Here is a 6148-nt window from a genome sequence, read left to right as displayed (position 1 = left end):
GCCGGAGCCGAAATTTCTGTTCTTCTATCAGATTTGGCGCGAGTGATCAGACATCTCATTTCTCGTCCGAATTGAGGTGATGGTGTGTGGCAGTCCCCTGTGGCTGCGTCGCTCCGACAACCATGCCATGCATATTCAGGTGGTGATAATGAGAGCCGCTGTCATGGCGATCTATGACTAACAGCAGTTAAATCGGGGCTGCTGCCTTGTTACCGTCGGCTCACTCAGGCCACGCCTGCCTTTACCATCTGATAACGAGGCCTCCGGATCACACAAATGAGTATTAAAAAAAATGATCCTGACGAATGGACAGGTGTCTTTACCCAGAGTTTTGTCTGCAGACACACACTCACGATAGCACAAATAAACTGATGTTTCACTTCCGATTTCTTGGCTCTGAATGGTTGTTTTATCTTTGGGTCCAGCGGAATCTTCCACATGACGATAAAATGAACACTTTTCACAGATTATCTGTCTCATGACCCTGTAATGATGAAGTGACCGTTAGCGCAAATGCGATAAAGTTCTTACAGTTACCAACCATAGCTTTAATTGGCCAATTCTTCCACCTGAAGACATGAAATAATGGAATTACCAAACATAATGTCCTGTCTACTTGTCTGGAGACAGACTGTTATGTCTGCGCGTGGAGCTCCGCTGCTGTGGGGCAACTGTATTGCATTACACCCAGAGGAGAAGAGCAGATGTCCCAGAGAAGTGCTGCTGTAGCTCCAGGCAGCTTGTCCTCTGGGGGTTGCCTGGGGGGGGGGGGGGGGCAGACAGGAAGCAGCTCCAGATGGAACATCCTGTGTCATAAATATTGTGTGAATTGTACTGCCATAACGGCACATGCCATTTCTGCCATGCTTCCGCGTGACCTTCGACGGCGGATTTACAAGTGCGTACATCAATTGCGGAGGATGATTTAGAGGCAGCGCGAGTGTTGAGTGAAGCACACGGGACACGAGTTAGGCAGGTGGATGACATATTATCTTTTTAATTTGAGAGTTTTCATAGATAACCGTACTATACAGCAGAAGTAGACACAAGTCATTTCTGATTATGTTACATAGTGACTGTAATAACTGGTGTCTACGTGAAACCAAAATGCATGTATTAATTTACCACCCAGAAGCTTCTTATTTTTTAATTATGTCTTCTCTCTGAAGGTCTTGTTTGGATAATGTAGTACGAGCTAATTAACCGGCTTGCTCTCCCGCTTGTAGCTAAGGTCACGTTATTGCTTTGTTCGTGTTGATCCAGCAGCTAAGCCATAGATCTCTGCTTTCCACTATGCTTAAAACCAACGCTGAAGTAAACCTACAGAATGAATTCTGGGTTAAGAAATGCAAACGCTGTGCGAGTGGTGTGAGCTGAGCGGATTATGTATAGCTGCAGTCCCGCTGCTTCCCTGGGATGTAGAGCCTTTTATTATGGAGTGTTTTATGGCTGCCAGGAGTAAAGCTGACAAGGAAGAGGCAGCTATAAAATGAAGCTTCCCATTCTTGGTCGTCTGCCACCTCCTGTGAAAGCAATGCAGTCTGTAGGCAAGGATGTTCATGTGTACTGTATGTGCATCCAGGAGATCCAGGAGCATTGGGAGCTTTTTTGTTTGTTCAGTTGGTATAAGACGAGTCTGTAGAATACATGAGGCATCGGCGATACTCTTGTGTCAGTGTAATCTACGCGACTCTGACATCAAATCTCTACTCCACTGCTTAACATAGTTTATGTGTGGAACGGCAGAAGTAGGACGTTTTGAGAAAATATGGCTCTTCTTATGTGCTGCCACATCCGTCTTTGGCCTGAGTATTGGCTACAGCGGAGTGTCCCAAACATTTTTCCAGAACGCACAATGAGCTAATGACCACATCCATAAAATAACATTGGAGCAAACATATCAGTGGAGTGTGTTTGCTTTTCTCCTCATAACTCAACCAGTACAAGACATCAGGATGACTAGTTCAAGCTTCCCTGGTGGACACTGGGACACACCCAGGGACGCTGTTTTCAAGCCGTGCGTGACTATGTTCACATGCTCTGCAGTGGAGATCAGTGGTGGCACAGCGCTGACAGGTTGACCCGTACCAAAGCCTCTGTCATTACACGGATCAAACTGTCCAAGGCCGCAGACTTTCGCTTCTGAAAAAATGCTCCTCCTGCCCTACTCACTCAGTTCTGTGACCATGCAGTTCGAAGACCACATTGGTGCGTCATCCGGGCCTCTCGACGTTACTCCCTGGGCTGTGTGTGCAGAGGTGTACACAATGCATGCTTTACATGTGGACAACAGTGTGGTGTGAGGCTTTGAAGTCACCCAGGATGCATAATTCTACCCACCCATGACGTTTTGCACACAGATATTAAATCTCTCCGGCTTTTAATCCTCCAAGAATTGAATGTATTTTTTTTGTTGCTGCATCGCTTTGGACCCAAATGCCTCTGGCCTGCTCTCATTGGCCCTCCGAAATTCTTCTAAAGCAGAAAAGACTTTGTGCGATGTAATTACTTTTTTAATTCACATATTTGCTTTGTGAATTATGTTTGATCAGAAAACATAATTGCTGGCTGGATTACAGACACAGACAATGTTTTTTCCAGTAAAGGAAGTTACCCTTTACCCAACAGAAGTTGTAGGGACGTGGTCGCTTTACATGACATGTGGGAGGTGATAAGATCCTTACCCAGTGTCCCCAATCGGATTATGTTATTGCATTTAGATGTTTTGTAATTGAATATGCCATGACTAAAATACTAATAAAGTAATACACTTAAATGATTCCCCTTCTTGCTCCCCGGACCACACTTTTAAATCCACTGGGTTAGACCACTGAACCACTTTGTTTTAGCACAGAAAAAGATTGTGGTTTTAGTTGAATACTGTAAAATGTGACATTTGAAGTAACACATTTCAACATCTCATCTTCTTTATTCCACCGCAGACCACAAGCGTTCTCCAACCTTAACCAAGTGCGCCGTGCATAAACATAACCATAAAAAAGACTTGGAGTCTGCAGACATGCTAGCGGCTCGGTGAAGCTGTACTTTGGCACAGATGTACTTTGGCTAAACACGAACATCTGCATGCTCACAATGCCAACGGTAACATTACGTTATTTTAAGCAGGGAATGTTCTCCAGTTTTTCATTTATTAGTCATAACGCAAAACATTGGAGAAACTGAAATCTTTATACCTGGGGGTAGAGTGAGATGAAAACCTAAGTGAGCCGGAGTAATCCTGTGGGGAACATTTACGTCTGTGCAACATTCACTGTCAATCCATCAAGCAGCTGGCGAGATATTCCTGTGTGAAGTCGTGGAAAGGCCGACATTGCCACCCTAAGAGCCGCCCAACCGGCGTGTTTAAAAATCTTAGCATGCTTTGGATTTGAAATGAGTAGATATTGTAGGGATCATATTAAAATGGGTTGTCGGGAATCTTTTGAAGACACATTAAACCTATTTTTCCCTTCGATTTTTATCTGAGGACCCACTTTAAAAAGAATCCCCAGCCATGGCGGCCAAATTCATTTTGGGCCGTATCCAAAATCTTGATAAAATCAGATTTTTGCATAGAGAAAGTTCATGGCCAAATCATAGAGGGCTATGGTGAATCACAACGTCATGTTATACATGTGTAATTGAAAACATATACTCGTGTCTCTCATCAGTAAAACAAATGCAAGCATGTACTTCCAATGAAGTAAATGATTATACATTTTAAACATGATTGAGCAACACGTACAAATGAATGTGGAACACGTTTCGTCGGTATGTTAAGTGTAGCTTCAAAATTCAAAAACTTCCCTCAGTGTTATTTTGGTCGGCACGACAACCTGACCGTTGAGAAGAAGACGCGAAAATGACGTAAGTAAGAGGCAGTTGTTTGATCCGTGTGAATAAGCTGCCATGACGGAGTAAGTCTTTCTGTGTCCGTGTGTTTTCGTCTGTTTATGTTTTCTAAGAGCAGGCGGAAAAGGAAGGTGCCTGTCGCGAGAAAGCATGTTTTCTCCCCTCTCTCCTTCTCTGATTACTGTTGTTTTGGCAGCTGACGCCTAGTAATGGAGACCTGGCTGTCAGGAGAATTTGTAGCTGCAGCTCTTCATTCCAATCAGCAGCTGTCAACCCAGCCGAGGCCGTTATTAATGACGGCCACTAACTGCCTCACAAATTCTCGGCACTATTTGAGAGCCGGCGTGAAATAAGGTTACGCTTTCCCAGTGTGCTGCTGTGGGTTAATGGAGAGGTCTCAAATATCAAACAACCCTAGAAACTACTACTGAACTTTGTGCTTGTACTTTGCATCACAGTATTCAAAGGTTTTGTGTCCCTGTTGAATGTAAGCGATGGTAAAACTAACCGTGTTGGCCTTGAGAACAGCTCAGCTGCTGAAACATTTTGTTCTTAAAGTTGTTGCTATCGCGCCGGTGCCAGCGGCGTCATGTCAGGGTGTGCATGACTGAAGCGGCCTCGCCGCTTGATTGACTGAGATAACGCCGTCTTAAAAACAACTTCCTTGTCCTTGTATGGTCCAATAAAATGCTGCGTGAGGCCATAAATGCCAGCGTAACAGGGGGGGGGGGGGGAAAGCACGTGTCTGTCAGCTGTTAAAGACGGGCGGCGGGCGTTCACGGCGGCCCACTGGGGAACAGCTGCCGTGTAAACCACTCACCTTTAAAGCGCTGCCATCAGCCCATCCGCCCACCGCGTCACTCCGCGGGCGGAGGAGCGATTCATTGTGCCTGCTGCAGCGATGACTCCTTTGGCGCCTGAGGAAAAGCGGCGTGGTGGGGTGACACCCAGAAATAAGCAAAGAATTTTGCCGCCAGCTACTCGTCTGCGCGGCGGCTCTGACGCGCTGACTGGTGGTTTTCTTCTTATCTGTCATCTGCCAGATTACGTGTCCACCCTTTTAGGTTGATTTTGAGTTACGCCACGACGAAGATTCTCTTCTTGGCTCTTGGCTACTACGGGCCCTGTAAAAGAGAAGAGTAGATTCTTGTCCTTTGACAGGTAGCAATCAGGGTCTTAAAGAGGTGTTAGGTCTCTTGGATTATCCTCGTCAGGGGTTGTGTCAAAGAACAGCGTGTCTTCTGTTTCTCAGTTGCTTTAGCCAGTCGATGGAGTAGAGATTGCGGTGGATTTTCCTTTTATCTGACCTTTGGTCCACAGGTGATCCTCATCTCGGGCCATCTTGAGCCTCAAAGGTGCGGCTGTGTTTCCTATCCTCATTCACGGGACAATCTTTCCCATCACCATCATCCGTCCGCAGTCTGCAAAGGAACGCTCGCACCTGTAGCGCTTCACCCGCATGTGAAGCCTGTTGTGAGAATCCGGCAGGCCGAACCGTGCACGTTCTGCCAGCACGCGCCGATCGCTCCTCAGATAACGAACTGCCGTTTTGGCAACAGCCAGATAATCTACGAAATGGTAGAACAAAAGAAGGAATGATAGTTATAATGATTGTAGTCCGTGGCGTATGAGGCGCCGGCGCCCCAGAGTCCTGTGTCTGCTTGTGGTTCATTTAGACATTCAGACCTGTTCACCCGCTGCTTCAAGCGTTGAGCAGCATTCCTCAGCACGTTAAGTTGTTTGTTTGTGGCCGCGTCGGTGCGCTGAAGGGCGGAGAAAGGGATGCGTGAGTCAAAAGCTCCACTGATCCTGGGTTGAGGAAAGAAGCCGTGTGACATTCAGCCAACCGCTCAACCACCTGTCAGGCAACACACACTGTCACCGCCCTGCCCCGCAGGCACAAACCGCTGACAATTACAGGATGCTGTGGAGGCCATGCCTCAAGAGGGAGGGGCGAATAGTTCTTCAAGCACTCTCTGGTATTTGACCCGCAGTCTCAGGTTTATGATCTAAGTGCCGTTGCGTCGGGCATGGCGCTCTTCTGAGGATTCGTCTCCCCTCGGCTGGAGATTGACAGGACGAGAAAAAGGCCGGCTGATTGGCTTCATGGGGGAATATCTCCAAACTTTCTGCATTTTCATCAAGAAACCCGACTCCCGTTTGCTCAAGACACGTAAGGAATAGCAGTGAAACCAAAGAACAGCGGAGCCAGAGGGCAAACTCCTCACAGGTCTGGTTTTAGGTCGACCGCATAGTCATGCATTATAAATGGGCTTGACTAATTGCTGATATGTAC

At 46.7% G+C, this 6148-nt stretch overlaps 1 long non-coding RNA gene across 1 annotated transcript; it reads right to left on the bottom strand.

Annotated features, from left to right (window-relative positions):
* Positions 1–968: 968 nt before the first annotated feature.
* On the bottom strand, positions 969–5718 carry LOC144383794 (uncharacterized). The gene is made up of 2 exons (XR_013451241.1): positions 5160–5718; positions 969–4976 (listed from the first exon to the last, which is right to left on the bottom strand). It is a non-coding gene; the product is annotated as an uncharacterized LOC144383794 (long non-coding RNA).
* Between the last annotated feature and the right edge of the window lie 430 nt (positions 5719–6148).

The sequence above is a fragment of the Gasterosteus aculeatus genome, chromosome X (genome assembly GCF_964276395.1).
Source record: "Gasterosteus aculeatus chromosome X, fGasAcu3.hap1.1, whole genome shotgun sequence".
Taxonomy (NCBI): Eukaryota; Metazoa; Chordata; class Actinopteri; order Perciformes; family Gasterosteidae; genus Gasterosteus; species Gasterosteus aculeatus.
Note: the sequence above shows the minus strand (reverse complement) of the source record. Positions and strands in the feature narration are given on the sequence as shown.